The 16,716-nt window shown below is 49.4% G+C and overlaps 1 protein-coding gene across 1 annotated transcript in view; it reads right to left on the bottom strand.

The window, feature by feature from the left end:
* LOC120941772 (anion exchange protein 2-like) overlaps positions 1 to 15,699 on the bottom strand; it is a 117,218-nt gene extending 101,519 nt beyond the window's left edge. Inside the window, exon 1 of the mRNA XM_040355449.1 lies at positions 15,604 to 15,699. The gene's annotated coding sequence lies outside the window, so the exon portion shown is untranslated. The remainder of the gene's footprint in view (positions 1 to 15,603) is intronic.
* Between the last annotated feature and the right edge of the window lie 1,017 nt (positions 15,700 to 16,716).

Raw genomic sequence — 16,716 nt, 5'->3', positions numbered from 1 at the left:
TACACCGCCACATCCACCTCAACCTCCTAATACATATGGACCTCCTCCTCCTCCACCGCCCCTTCCACCTACACCGCCACATCCACCTCAACCTCCTAATACATATGGACCTCCTCCTCCACCGCCGCTTCCACCTACACCGCCACATCCACCTCAACCTCCTAATACATATGGACCTCCTCCTCCACCGCCGCTTCCACCTACACCGCCACATCCACCTCAACCTCCTAATACATATGGACCTCCTCCTCCTCCTCCACCGCCGCTTCCACCTACACCGCCACATCCACCTCAACCTCCTAATACATATGGACCTCCTCCTCCACCGCCGCTTCCACCTACACCGCCACATCCACCTCAACCTCCTAATACATATGGACCTCCTCCTCCTCCACCGCCGCTTCCACCATCATCCCAACATCCACCTCAACCTCCTAATACATATGGACCTCCTCCTCCACCGCCGCTTCCACCTACACCGCCACATCCACCTCAACCTCCTAATACATATGGACCTCCTCCTCCACCGCCGCTTCCACCTACACCGCCACATCCACCTCAACCTCCTAATACATATGGACCTCCTCTTCCTCCTCCTCCACCGCCGCTTCCACCTCAACCTCCTAATACATATGGACCTCCTCCTCCTCCACCGCCGCTTCCACCTACACCGCCACATCCACCTCAACCTCCTAATACATATGGACCTCCTCCTCCTCCTCCACCGCCGCTTCCACCTACACCGCCACATCCACCTCAACCTCCTAATACATATGGACCTCCTCCACCGCCGCTTCCACCTACACCGCCGCTTCCACCTCAACCTCCTAATACATATGGACCTCCTCCTCCACCGCCGCTTCCACCTACACCGCCACATCCACCTCAACCTCCTAATACATATGGACCTCCTCCTCCACCGCCGCTTCCACCTACACCGCCACATCCACCTCAACCTCCTAATACATATGGACCTCCTCCTCCACCGCCGCTTCCACCTACACCGCCACATCCACCTCAACCTCCTAATACATATGGACCTCCTCCTCCTCCACCGCCGCTTCCACCTACACCGCCACATCCACCTCAACCTCCTAATACATATGGACCTCCTCCTCCACCGCCGCTTCCACCTACACCGCCACATCCACCTCAACCTCCTAATACATATGGACCTCCTCCTCCTCCACCGCCGCTTCCACCATCATCCCAACATCCACCTCAACCTCCTAATACATATGGACCTCCTCCTCCACCGCCGCTTCCACCTACACCGCCACATCCACCTCAACCTCCTAATACATATGGACCTCCTCCTCCACCGCCGCTTCCACCTACACCGCCACATCCACCTCAACCTCCTAATACATATGGACCTCCTCCTCCTCCTCCACCGCCGCTTCCACCTACACCGCCACATCCACCTCAACCTCCTAATACATATGGACCTCCTCCACCGCCGCTTCCACCTACACCGCCACATCCACCTCAACCTCCTAATACATATGGACCTCCTCCTCCTCCGCCGCTTCCACCTACACCGCCACATCCACCTCAACCTCCTAATACATATGGACCTCCTCCTCCTCCTCCACCGCCGCTTCCACCTACACACCGCCACATCCACCTCAACCTCCTAATACATATGGACCTCCTCCTCCTCCGCCGCTTCCACCTACACCGCCACATCCACCTCAACCTCCTAATACATATGGACCTCCTCCTCCTCCTCCTCCTCCACCGCCACATCCACCTCAACCTCCTAATACATATGGACCTCCTCCTCCTCCTCCACCGCCGCTTCCACCTACACACCGCCACATCCACCTCAACCTCCTAATACATATGGACCTCCTCCTCCTCCACCGCTTCCACCTACACCGCCACATCCACCTCAACCTCCTGTAGCCCTGTTGTGATTTTCAGCCATTTAAGAGGATGTAGATATATATATATATATTGCAGCAGGTGGAGCCAGAGAGCACAGATTTGGAAAACTGCATTTCCCAGGAGGCTGTGAGACAGGAAGTTCCAGGAGAGAGGTGGGTCAGGAGGAAGTAGTGAGGAGAGGGAGTCTGGAACAGTGACCAGGGAACACAGATCTGCATCACAGAGTGATTTAAGACAGCTTGTGTCAGAGCTGTGTGTTTGCCACTGAGACACAGGCTCTATGCAATAGTTTTTGGAGAGACTGATGTTCGTCTACTGAAACAGAGAGAGACTGTGTTTTGAGCGATCGAACTGAGGCCTGGTCGCAGGGCCGATCCAGCCACCGGAGTAATCCAGCCTGCCCGACTGAGTGAGTACAGCTGACAGAGGTTATTGCCAGATTCCCCAGACGGCCCCTAGACGATCTGAGATGTCCTGCCGGAGGCTTTAAAAGACTGCATCCATTTCACAGAAGTCGGTCTGAGGAGAGAGGGACACTCGCTTCCGCAGACAACCATCCTCCTTCCCCAAAGAGACATTGGAAATGGTGAGCGGCCTTTGGCCATTGCAACAAGTGTATTTCCTACATCTGTCATACATCCAGGGCCCCAACGTTGGCTAGCCTAGGACAGTACTACTGGCCAGTAGTTTAGGGTGGGGTCGATACTGCTAAGTATATAGATATATTACTGTTCATCGCATTCAATCTAAACGTATTATCTCATTCTGTTATTAGTTGTATTATATTAGAGTGGGGAGACATTAAGGGCTTTTGCTCTATCCCACAGTCATTAAATCTGTTATAAAACTTCACAAGGTGTGCTGGTGTGCTGTGGATTCATTGTTTGTGGTGTGTCACAGAGGTGAGACAGAAGACCCGATAATTCAGCGGCTCCTTCGGGGGTGAGCGCTACACGTGGGGTGCTCGTCCGGGATTTCTTCTGATACCTCTCGCAAAGTGATAACCGCACAAACGAGCCAGCAATGGATCCAAACACCGCAGCAGAGTGGTGCAAAGAACAAAATGGCCAATTAGGGCTGAGTATAGTAATGGACATTCCTGGTGACAAATGGACAGAGGAACAGATCCGTCAAGCAGTAACTACACTAGCACCTGACCAGAAAGTGTTTGTAATAGACACGAAAATAGATCAAAAAGTCTCCCATACCTATGCCCTACTAGAATGGAAGAAAGGAGTCCCAACCTGCTTCCAGGGTGATAGCATCCAGCTAGCCGGAGAAGTTAAAGCACGGTTATTCCCTCTACTCACCTCAGCAAGTTGTCTGGAGGGACCAAGCCAGACCATGTCAGACACAGTGGAAGTAACTACCACTTCTGTACCAACCACTAACTACCCCCCAGCTTCCTTCTTCATGGACATAGGAAAACTGGTAGAGAGCGTTAGAAAAATGTCCTCGCCATCTGTGAACTATGGCTACAGGAAGTTGAGAATTTTTTCTGGAGTGCAGCCTGTACCTCCGGGAGAAGAAGAGTATGAAACCTGGATGGAACAGGCTATGCAAGCACTGGAAGAATGGGATGTTCCAGAGGCTCAAAAGAAACAACGCATTACTGAAAGTCTGAAAGGCGTTGCAGCAGAAGCCATCCGAAATTTGAAATTCAGTCAGGAGTCTTGTACAGCATATGACTATCTTCGCATGCTACAAGATGAGTTTGGGCGCACAGAGAAAGCTACAGATCTAATCTTCCTATTTGAACACATGTTTCAACGGGAAAATGAGCAGCTTTCCGAGTATATTCGACGACTAAACAAAATGCTATACCAGATTGTACTAAAGAAAGGAATAGAAGCCAGGGATATGGATCAAGTTAGAATGAAACAGATCCTGAGAGGCGCTCTGAGTTCCGATCCTATCTGGATCCAGTTGAAGACCTTACAAGGGGGTACCTCTTTGCGATACTCTGATCTCATTAAGATGGTAAGGGAGGAAGAGGCTATCCTAGAGGAGAAAAAGAAGGGCTCAGGATTTTCATTTCCTGCTGAGGTTCGAACGCTCAATGTGTCGAATGGGAATTCAGAAGTGGAGCAATTAAAGGCTCAAGTTTCCCAGCTGATGCAAATGCTAACCCTATTGTCTGCAGGTGTCAAGTCGCCCCTTGAAAAAGTCACTTCAGAACCAGTTCCTGAATCTACTACTCAGGTGGTGCCTATCAAGAAACCGTCAAACATCTGCTATAATTGCGGAGGAGTGGGTCATTACCGAAATACCTGTCCGAGCCCATCGAATTCAAGAGGAAGTTATCGACCGGCGGGAAACTACAGAGGGCCCCAGTGAGGGAGCAAACTGGGTGCCCAACTACTGAAGACTGCTCTGATTCCCAGGATACCAATAAGAGGCCCAAGTCTTTACCCAGAGCCTCACCTGCTACGACAAAAAGATCCCCTCCCCTGGCGTCTGGTCCTGTGTCAGAGGGAGGCAAGGCACACCCACAACCTAAACACCCGAAAGGGGGAAGAAAACAACCACCACAAGCGAGGAAGAGGGCTAGAGTGCAGCCGACTGGGTCTATGCCTTCTACTACTCCGAAGAAGTTCCCTGACCAGTTGATAGGCCCTTCACCCATTATCCCAGTTCAAGTAGAAGGGGTTTACACAAAGGCTCTCCTCGATTCAGGTGCTCAAGTAACACTGATTTACAGGGACTTCTACCAGAAGCATTTGAAGCATCTACCCCTGATGGAGTTAGAGGATCTCGAAATCTGGGGTATCGGGACTCAGAAGCTTCCATATGATGGATGTCTACAAGTGAAGCTGGAGTTCAGTTCGGCAACTGTTGGACAACCAGGGGTCTGTGACGCCTTAGCCATTGTATGTCCTCGCCCACCAGGAGCTAATCGAAGTTCTATGATTGTGGGAACAAATACTGACTTGGTGAGACGCCTTATAACTCCATTAGTGACGGAAGAGAGTTCTACTTCAGAGGAGATGCACCCGATGTTGCGGCCAATCTACCAGCGGATTATTCAAGAACAGAGGGCCCCTGCAGAAGTGGGACGGCTTTGGAGATTAGAAAGAGCAGAGAAGGTCTTACAGCCAGGAGAAATGACTAGTTTCCGGGCCTCAGTCAAGTTGAATTGGTCACAACCAGGCCCCTATGTGGTCCTGGAAACTGATCCCAGAAATATGAAGAGATCTGGAGTGGGATTGGTGCCTGAGATAATATCCACCAGAGCTCTACAGCGGGCCCGTGGGAGAGTCTCTGTAAGTGTATGCAATGTGTCAGACTCCCCAGTGACCTTGAAGGCACGGATGCCGATTGGACAAGTGGCCACTGCCACACCCCTCTCACCCACTGAGTTGATAGAGGGAGTAGACAGAGAGATCCCAGCTGAACGATTCTATCCTAAAGATGCCCCTATCTCCCCTGAGTGGAAGAAGCGAATTCAGTCTCAGCTCCTCAAGTGGCAAGATTTATTCTCCAAGGATGAGTTTGATGTGGGGTGTGCTAGGAGCACTCAGCACCGCGTTCGCCTCCAAGATGACAAGCCCTTTCGAGAAAGGTCACGGCGAGTCCCATTGGGAGATCTAGATGACCTAAGGGAACAGCTGGCTGAATTGAAAAGGACCAGGATAATCCAAGAATCCAGGAGTCCTTATGCCTCACCCATCGTGGTAGTTCGCAAGAAAAACGGTTCCATCCGTTTGTGCATAGACTACCGCACACTCAACCAAAGAACCATTCCCGACCAATACACTACTCCTCGAATAGAAGATGCCTTACAGTGTCTGTCCGGAGCAAAGTGGTTTAGTGTACTTGACCTGCGAAGTGGATATCACCAGATACCCATGCATCCTGAAGATAAAGAGAAGACTGCTTTCATCTGTCCACTGGGATTCTTTGAGTTTAATAGAATGCCCCAAGGCCTCACAGGAGCCCCAGCAACTTTCCAACGACTAATGGAAAAGACGGTGGGAGACATGCACCTGATCGAGGTACTAGTGTATCTGGATGACCTAATAGTCTTCGGAAGAACACTGGAAGAACATGGGCAGCGGTTGGAAAAGGTCTTGAAGCGGTTGCATGAAGAAGGATTGAAACTTTCCTTAGAGAAGTGTCAGTTCTGTCTGCCTTCAGTCACGTACCTGGGACATGTTGTTTCAGCAGAAGGCATATCAACTGACCCTAAGAAGTTGGAAGCTGTGGCTTCATGGCCGAGACCTCGTAATATTACTGAACTCCGGTCCTTCCTAGGATTCTGCTCATACTATAGGAGGTTCGTAGAGGGGTTTGCCAAGATAGCTCAGCCTCTGAACACGCTTCTAAGAATGGAAGGAGCAGAAGATGAATCAATGCCCTTTGAGCCGGGTTCATCAGCCCACGGAATTAGGAAGCCTCGTGAATCAATCCAGGAGGAATGGACCGACCAATGTGAAAGAGCTTTCCTCCAATTGAAAGGAAGTCTAACACAGGCTCCTGTCCTTGCCTACACTGATCCTGCCAAGCCTTATGAACTACATGTGGATGCTAGCAGAGAAGGGCTAGGAGGAGTACTATACCAGGAATATGATGGCCTCCTGAGACCGGTGGCATATGTGAGTCGGGGTCTCACCCCTTCTGAGAAGAATTACCCCACTCACAAGTTGGAGTTCCTGGCCTTGAAGTGGACAGTGGTGGACAAACTAAAAGACTACCTGTACGGGGCCAATTTCGTGGTCAGAACTGACAACAACCCACTCACTTACATTCTCACTACGGCCAAACTGGATGCCACTGGGCACCGGTGGTTGGCTGCCCTGTCAGGATTCCGCTTCAGCCTCAAATATCGCCCTGGGGTCAATAACCAAGACGCGGATGCCTTATCCAGGAGACCCTATAGCACAGGGGTCCCAGAAACAGAGTGGACTCATTTGACTCCAGATGGAGTTCAAGCCCTATGCCAAGGGGTGGAGTGCCGAACCAAAGGAATGATTGGAGCAGAGGCCATAGGAGTCATGGCTGCCGGTGTCCCTAAAATGTATTGTAACCCTACACAGCTGAGGAGTGAGGGCCTGCCTACTTTCACGAAGAAGGACCTGAGAGTAGATCAGGCTGAAGATCCTTTGATCGGGTTAACTCTGAGAGCAATGAAAGCGGGTCAAAGAGGGCTCCTACTAACTGATTCACCAAAAGAGGCTCGTCTGGTCCACAAAGAGTGGGAACGGTTGAAACTGCTAGACGGGGTGGTCTACCGAAGGGGCCCCTCGGATGACTTAGAAGAAAAGCAGCAGTTGTTCCTCCCAGAGAAGCATAGAGAAAATGTGCTGAAAGCTTTGCATGATGACCATGGTCACTTAGGAGCAGAGAGAACTTTTAAACTGGTCCGAGACAGATTCTATTGGCCCTGCATGAGAACCGAAGTTGAAAGCTACTGCCATTCCTGTCTAAGATGTATCCAGAGGAAAACTTTACCTTCTAGGACTGCTCCAATGAGCCATCTACAGAGTCAAGGGCCTATGGACCTGGTGTGTATTGACTTCCTGTGCTTAGAGCCTGACACTAGTGGACAGGGAAATATCCTAGTGGTGACAGACCACTTTACCCGTTATGCTCAAGCTTTTCCAACCAAAGATCAACGTGCTCCTACTGTAGCCAAAGTCCTAGTAGAAAAGTTCTTTGTTCATTATGGTCTACCTCAGAGGATCCATTCTGATCAAGGCAGAGACTTTGAAAGTCGACTCATCAGGCAGCTCTTGGATCTATTGGGGATTCAGAAGTCAAGAACCTCCCCCTATCACCCCCAGGGTGATGCACAACCGGAGAGATTCAATCGGACTCTGCTCAATATGTTGGGAACACTGTCGATCAGGGAGAAACAGCACTGGAGTCGGCATATCTCTACCATTGTGCATGCTTACAATAGCACAGAAAGTGATGTTACAGGATACTCACCGTACCGCCTCATGTTTGGAAGAGAAGCCCGATTACCAGTAGATTTAGCTTTTGGCCTCTCCCTTGACCAGACGTCTATTGCCTCTCACCAGGGTTATGTGGATAGACTGAGGAGAAACCTGGCTTCTGCATTTGAGAAGGCCCGTTTGACATCCGGGAGTAGAGAACAAAGAAACAAACGGAACTATGACTTGAGGGTTCGGGTACAGGATTTACAGCCAGGTGATCGAGTTCTATTGAGAAATTTGGGTGCTTCGGCCAGGCACAAACTAGCTGATAGATGGAGCTCTCAGATCTATATCGTCTGTAAACAATTGCCTGGCCTGCCAGTGTACCAGATTCGACCAGAGGGAAAGACCGGGCCACTGAAGAATTGGCATCGGAATCATCTCCTACCTCTGAATGAAGCTGTGCGGGTACCAGATAGAGATGAGTCTCCTTCACCCATTCCATCCACTTCCCGTCAAGCGCCTGTTACTCGGTCCCAACAGCCACCTTCTACAAGAGAAAGTGAGGACGACAGCGATGAGGAAGATGTGTGTCCGAGTTGGATGTGGCCATCTGAACCTATGGATGTTCATCCAACTATTATGACTCCTGAGCCGGATTTGAGCAATTTGAGACCAGATGCCCCTGAATTTGTGCCTCAAGCAAACGAGGATAATTCTGTACCCTCTCAAGTGGAAAGTCTCTTGCCGGAAACCTCAGTGCTAGAAGATGCCCCTGTTCAGCCAGTTGAAAAGGATACTGAACAGTTAACACAGCAAGTAGAAGAGGACTCAGCAGATGAAGGCCCATCCGGGTTTTTAGAATCAAGGTCCAAACGACTGGTGCGACCTCCTCAGAGACTCACTTATGACTCACCAGGGAACAGCACAGAGGAAGCTATCACTACTGTATGCAGATCACCCAAAGTGTCCACCCTAACCACAGAGGTATCAAAGGACTTGTGTCCAATCCCGACCATCAGCACACCTTGGTGGAGTGTTCCTCTGCCCCCTCCACTTGCTAGACGTTGTCTGCATCTATCTATGCGCAGTAAAAGTATTCAGATGGTCTAGTATAAACTTTATATGTGCCTTTTATACTGTATATATTGTCTGTAGAACTTACAAATACAGTTTACCCTTTGGGGGGGACCCCAAAGACTTTAAGTAGGGGGAGAATGTAGCCCTGTTGTGATTTTCAGCCATTTAAGAGGATGTAGATATATATATATATATATTGCAGCAGGTGGAGCCAGAGAGCACAGATTTGGAAAACTGCATTTCCCAGGAGGCTGTGAGACAGGAAGTTCCAGGAGAGAGGGGGGTCAGGAGGAAGTAGTGAGGAGAGGGAGTCTGGAACAGTGACCAGGGAACACAGATCTGCATCACAGAGTGATTTAAGACAGCTTGTGTCAGAGCTGTGTGTTTGCCACTGAGACACAGGCTCTATGCAATAGTTTTTGGAGAGACTGATGTTCGTCTACTGAAACAGAGAGAGACTGTGTTTTGAGCGATCGAACTGAGGCCTGGTCGCAGGGCCGATCCAGCCACCGGAGTAATCCAGCCTGCCCAATTGAGTGAGTGAAGCTGACAGAGGTTATTGCCAGATTCCCCAGACGGCCCCTAGACGATCTGAGATGTCCTGCCGGAGGCTTTAAAAGACTGCATCCATTTCACAGAAGTCGGTCTGAGGAGAGAGGGACACTCGCTTCCGCAGACAACCATCCTCCTTCCCCAAAGAGACATTGGAAATGGTGAGCGGCCTTTGGCCATTGCAACAAGTGTATTTCCTACATCTGTCATACATCCAGGGCCCCAACGTTGGCTAGCCTAGGACAGTACTACTGGCCAGTAGTTTAGGGTGGGGTCGATACTGCTAAGTATATAGATATATTACTGTTCATCGCATTCAATCTAAATGTATTATCTCATTCTGTTATTAGTTGTATTATATTAGAGTGGGGAGACATTAAGGGCTTTTGCTCTATCCCACAGTCATTAAATCTGTTATAAAACTTCACAAGGTGTGCTGGTGTGCTGTGGATTCATTGTTTGTGGTGTGTCACAGAGGTGAGACAGAAGACCCGATAATTCAGCGGCTCCTTCGGGGGTGAGCGCTACACTCCTAATACATATGGACCTCCTCCTCCTCCTCCTCCACCGCCGCTTCCACCTCAACCTCCTAATACATATGGACCTCCTCCTCCTCCACCGCCGCTTCCACCTACACCGCCACATCCACCTCAACCTCCTAATACATATGGACCTCCTCCTCCTCCTCCTCCACCGCCGCTTCCACCTACACCGCCACATCCACCTCAACCTCCTAATACATATGGACCTCCTCCTCCTCCACCGCCGCTTCCACCTACACCGCCACATCCACCTCAACCTCCTAATACATATGGACCTCCTCCTCCTCCTCCACCGCCGCTTCCACCTACACCGCCACATCCACCTCAACCTCCTAATACATATGGACCTCCTCCTCCTCCTCCACCGCCGCTTCCACCTACACCGCCACATCCACCTCAACCTCCTAATACATATGGACCTCCTCCTCCTCCTCCACCGCCGCTTCCACCTACACCGCCACATCCACCTCAACCTCCTAATACATATGGACCTCCTCCTCCTCCTCCACCGCCGCTTCCACCTACACCGCCACATCCACCTCAACCTCCTAATACATATGGACCTCCTCCTCCTCCTCCTCCACCGCCGCTTCCACCTACACCGCCGCTTCCACCTCAACCTCCTACTACATATGGACCTCGTCCTCCTAGGTCAAAATGATTTTATTTTTTTATTTTTTATGTTATTTTAAGTTATTTCCCTATCCACATTTATTTGCAGAGTACTTGCCATGCTCTTCTCGACATTTTGCTGCCATTTGCAGCCCTCCAGCCCTTTTCCTTAGTTTTTTAGAGACATTTTAGTAGTCAAAAGTCCGGGTCTCCATTGACTTCTATGGGGTTCGGGTCAAAGTTCGGGTTCGGGTCCGAACCCGAACATCCAGGTGTCCGCTCAACTCTAGTAATGAGCTGAGATGAGGAGAACTCTCCCTCTCTTATACGGAGCACTCTCCTAATCTCAGCTTGTTACCTGTATAGAAGACACCTGTCCACAGAATCAACCAATCAGACTCCAATCTCTCCTCCATGGGAAGACCCCGACGTCCTCCGACAGATCTTTGGAGAAGATCGGAGATCTACACAAGGCTGGAATGGGCTACAAGACCCTCGCCAAGCAGCTTGGTGGGAGGAGACAACAGCTGGTGGGAGGAGACAACAGCTAGTGGGACGAGACAACAGCTGGGGGGATTATTCACAAATGGAGGAAACACAAAATAACGGTCACTCACGTACACACCATCCGAATATTGTACGAAAAATGTCACCCGAGGAAGAATCGTCCGATAATCGGATCGTTAGTACAGGGCTTCCGTGAGCCGATCATGACAGTTCATCCCATATTATTTTATCGGACATGCATGAAGATTTTCCTCGTACGACACCGGATCATACGATTTTTGTTTGGTCAGTACAGTTGTCGTCAGAAAATACAACACATGACATCACTTCCGATTTTTTTTTTTTCTGTCTGATTTTCGGATCGTGTGTACGCGGCATTAGGGTCACCACCTCATTCCTATAAACCCGATCACATATGAAGTACACGGGTTCTGAGGATTTAATGCAGATGAGGCACCAAGTGAGTTTAATCTCCACCTTTATCAGCCTCAGAACCTGTGTACTTCCTGGCTACATTCTCCCCCCACTTCAATTCTTTGGTCCCCAAAGAGGTGAGGATATTGAACTAACCAAACATTAATGAAGATAAAGAGGTGATCAGGTTTAAAGGGATGAGGTGACAACCCTACTCAGTCTGGGGCTCCATACAAGATCTCCCCTCGTGGAGGTTCAATGATCATGAGAACGGTGAGGAATCCGCCCAGAACTACACGGGAGAATCTTCACTGATCTCAGCCGGGACCATCGTCACCAAGGAAACAATCAGTAACACACTACACCGGGAGGGACTGAAATCCTGCAGCCCCCGCAAGGTCCCCCTGATCAGGAAATCACATGTACAGCCCGTCTGATGTCTGATAATGAAGATCTGAATGATTCAGAGGAGAACTGGGGGAGGGGTTGTGGTCAGAGGAGACCAAAATCGAGATCTTTGGCATCAACTCAACGTGTTTGGAGGAGGAGGAGCCCATGACCCCAAGAACACCATCCCCCACCTTCATACATGGAGAACACCATCCCCCACCGTCATCCGTGGAGAACACCATCCCCCCACCGTTATCCATGGAGAACACCATCCCCCACCGTCATCCATGGAGAACACTGTCCCCCACCGTCATCCATGGAGAACACCATCCCCCACCGTCATCCATGGAGAACACCACCCCCCACCGTCATCCGTGGAGAACACCATCCCCCACTGTCATCTGTGGAGAACACCATCCCCCACCGTCATACATGGAGAACACCATCCCCCACCGTCATCAGTGGAGAACACCATCCCCCACCGTCATCTGTGGAGAACACCATCCCCCACCGTCATACATGGAGAACACCATCCCCCCCACCGTCATCCATGGAGAACACCACCCCCCACCGTCATCCGTGGAGAACACCATCCCCCCACCGTCATCCATGGAGAACACCATCCCCCACCGTCATACATGGAGAACTCCATCCCCCACCGTCATCAGTGGAGAACACCATCCCCCACCGTCATCTGTGGAGAACACCATCCCCCACCGTCATACATGGAGAACACCATCCCCCCACCGTCATCCATGGAGAACACCACCCCCCACCGTCATCCGTGGAGAACACCGTCCCCCACCATCATACACGGAGAACACCATCCCCCACCGTCATCCATGGAGAACACCATCCCCCACCGTCATACATGGAGAACACCATCCCCCACCGTCACACATGGAGAACACCATCCCCCACCGTCATACATGGAGAACACCATCCCCCACCGTCATACATGGAGAACACCATCCCCCCACCGTCATCCATGGAGAACACCATCCCCCACCGTCATCCATGGAGAACACCATCCCCCACCATCATCCATAGAGAACACCATCCCCCACGTCATCCATGGAGAACACCATCCCCCCATGGGCGGGGCCATGTACCATCAAATCTTGGGTGAGAACCTCCTTCCCTCAGACAGAACACTAAAGATGGGTCATGGACGGGTCTTCCAGCATGACAATGACCCAACACACACGGCCAAGGCAACAAAGGAGGGGCTCAAGAAAAAGCACAAGGTCCTGGAGTGGCCTAGCCAGTCTCCAGACCTTAATCCCATAGAAAATATGTGGAGGAGCTGAAGGTTCGAGTGACCAAACGTCATCCTGGAAACCTTCATGACTTGGAGAGGAGAAAATCCCTCCTGAGATGTGAGAACCTGGAGGCCAACTCCAAGAAACGTCTGACCTCTGTGACCCCCAACAAGGAACCTCCCCCAACTACTAAGGAACCTCCCCCAACTCCAAGAAACGTCTGACCTCTGTGACCCCCAACAAGGAACCTCCCCCAACTACTAAGGAACCTCCCCCAACTACTAAGGAACCTCCCCCAACTCCAAGAAACGTCTGACCTCTGTGACCCCTGACAAGGAACCTCCCCCAACTACTAAGGAACCTCCCCCAACTCCAAGAAACGTCTGACCTCTGTGACCCCCGACAAGGAACCTCCCCCAACTACTAAGGAACCTCCCCCAACTCCAAGAAACGTCTGACCTCTGTGACCCCCAACAAGGAACCTCCCCCAACTACTAAGGAACCTCCCCCAACTCCAAGAAACGTCTGACCTCTGTGACCCCCAACAAGGGATTCTCCACCAATCACTGAGTCATGTTCTGTGAGGGGTTCACTTACTTATTCCACTCATTAAATGAAAATCAAATTATAACTTTTATGAAATGTGTTTTTCTCTCCCTGATATAAAAATCCGACCAATAAAATGATAGAGACCGATCGTTTCTTTCTCACAGAATCAGCCGCCGATCAAATACTTCTTTCCACTCACAGTACACTGACATCGTAATACACTGACACCATAATACACTGACACCGTAATACACTGACACTATAATACACTGACACCATAATACACTGACACCGTAATACACTGACACTATAATACACTGACACCGCAATACACTGACATCGTAATACACTGACACTATAATACACTGACACCGCAATACACTGACATCGTAATACACTGACACTATAATACACTGACACCGTAATACACTGACACTATAATACACTGACACCGCAATACACTGACATCGTAATACACTGACACTATAATACACTGACACCGCAATACACTGACATCGTAATACACTGACACTATAATACACTGACATCGTAATACACTGACACTATAATACACTGACATCGTAATACACTGACACCGCAATACACTGACACCGTAATACACTGACACTATAATACACTGACATCGTAATACACTGACACCGCAATACACTGACACCGCAATACACTGACACTATAATACACTGACACCGTAATACACTGACACTATAATACACTGAACACTGAGACTATAATACACTGACACCGTAATACACTGACACTATAATACACTGACACTATAATACACTGACACTATAATACACTGACACTATAATACACTGACACTATAATACACTGACACTATAATACACTGACACCATAATACACTGACACTATAATACACTGACACCATAATACACTGACACCATAATACACTGACACTATAATACACTGACACTGTAATACACTGACACTGTAATACACTGACACCATAATACACTGACACTATAATACACTGACACTATAATACACTGACACTATAATACACTGACACCGCAAGGCACTGACACCATAATACACTGACACTATAATACACTGACACTATAATACACTGACACCATAATACACTGACACCATAATACACTGACACTATAATACACTGACACTATAATACACTGACACCATAATACACTGACACCGTAATACACTGACACTATAATACACTGACACTATAATACACTGACACTGTAATACACTGACACTATAATACACTGACACTATAATACACTGACACTGTAATACACTGACACTATAATACACTGACACCATAATACACTGACACCATAATACACTGACACTATAATACACTGACACTATAATACACTGACACCGCAATGCACTGACACCATAATACACTGACACTATAATACACTGACACTATAATACACTGACACCATAATACACTGACACTATAATACACTGACACCATAATACACTGACACCATAATACACTGACACTATAATACACTGACACTATAATACACTGACACTATAATACACTGACACTGTAATACACTGACACCATAATACACTGACACTATAATACACTGACACTATAATACACTGACACCATAATACACTGACACCGTAATACACTGACACTATAATACACTGACACCATAATACACTGACACTATAATACACTGACACTATAATACACTGACACCATAATACACTGACACCGTAATACACTGACACTATAATACACTGACACTATAATACACTGACACTATAATACACTGACACTATAATACACTGACACTACAATACACTGACACTATAATACACTGACATCGTAATACACTGACAAACTCCTGAACATGAAATCACATTCCAGAAGTAACAAGAAATTCCCTCTGACAGACTCACCTCATACCGACCAACTTCCTCACTGACTGATCCTCACTAATCACTGACACACTGCCAGTACCTCCTCCACTGATCACTGCCCCTTCTACACAGAACTGCCCCTTCTACACAGAACTGCCCCACAGTCTACTCATCACTGCCCCTTCTACACAGAACTGCCCCACAGTCTACTCATCACTGCCCCTTCTACACAGAACTGCCCCCCAGTCTACTCATAACTGCCCCTTCTACACAGAACTGCCCCTTCTACACAGAACTGCCCCACAGTCTACTCATCACTGCCCCTTCTACACAGAACTGCCCCACAGTCTACTCATCACTGCCCCTTCTACACAGAACTGCCCCACAGTCTACTCATCACTGCCCCTTCTACACAGAACTGCCCCACAGTCTACTCATCACTGCCCCTTCTACACAGAACTGCCCCACAGTCTACTCATCACTGCCCCTTCTACACAGAACTGCCCCCAGTCTACTCATCACTGCCCCTTCTACACAGAACTGCCCCACAGTCTACTCATCACTGCCCCTTCTACACAGAACTGCCCCACAGTCTACTCATCACTGCCCCTTCTACACAGAACTGCCCCACAGTCTACTCATCACTGCCCCTTCTACACAGAACTGCCCCCCAGTCTACTCATCACTGCCCCTTCTACACAGAACTGCCCCACAGTCTACTCATCACTGCCCCTTCTACACAGAACTGCCCCACAGTCTACTCATCACTGCCCCTTCTACACAGAACTGCCCCACAGTCTACTCATCACTGCCCCTTCTATACAGAACTGCCCCTTCTACACAGAACTGCCCCACAGTCAACTCATCACTGCCCCTTCTACACAGAACTGCCCCACAATCTACTCATCACTGCCCCTTCTACACAGAACTGCCCCCCAGTCTACTCATCACTGCCCCTTCTACACAGAACTGCCCCACAGTCTACTCATCACTGCCCCTTCTACACAGAACTGCCCCACAATCTACTCATCACTGCCCCTTCTACACAGAACTGCCCCCCAGTCTACTCATCACTGCCCCTTCTACACAGAACTGCCCCACAGTCTACTCATCACTGCCCCTTCTACACAGAACTGCCCCACAGTCTACTCA

This window comes from Rana temporaria, chromosome 5 (genome assembly GCF_905171775.1).
Source record: "Rana temporaria chromosome 5, aRanTem1.1, whole genome shotgun sequence".
Lineage (NCBI taxonomy): Eukaryota > Metazoa > Chordata > Amphibia > Anura > Ranidae > Rana > Rana temporaria.
The sequence above is the reverse complement of the archived record's forward strand: the minus strand, read 5'-3'. Positions and strand labels throughout refer to the sequence as shown.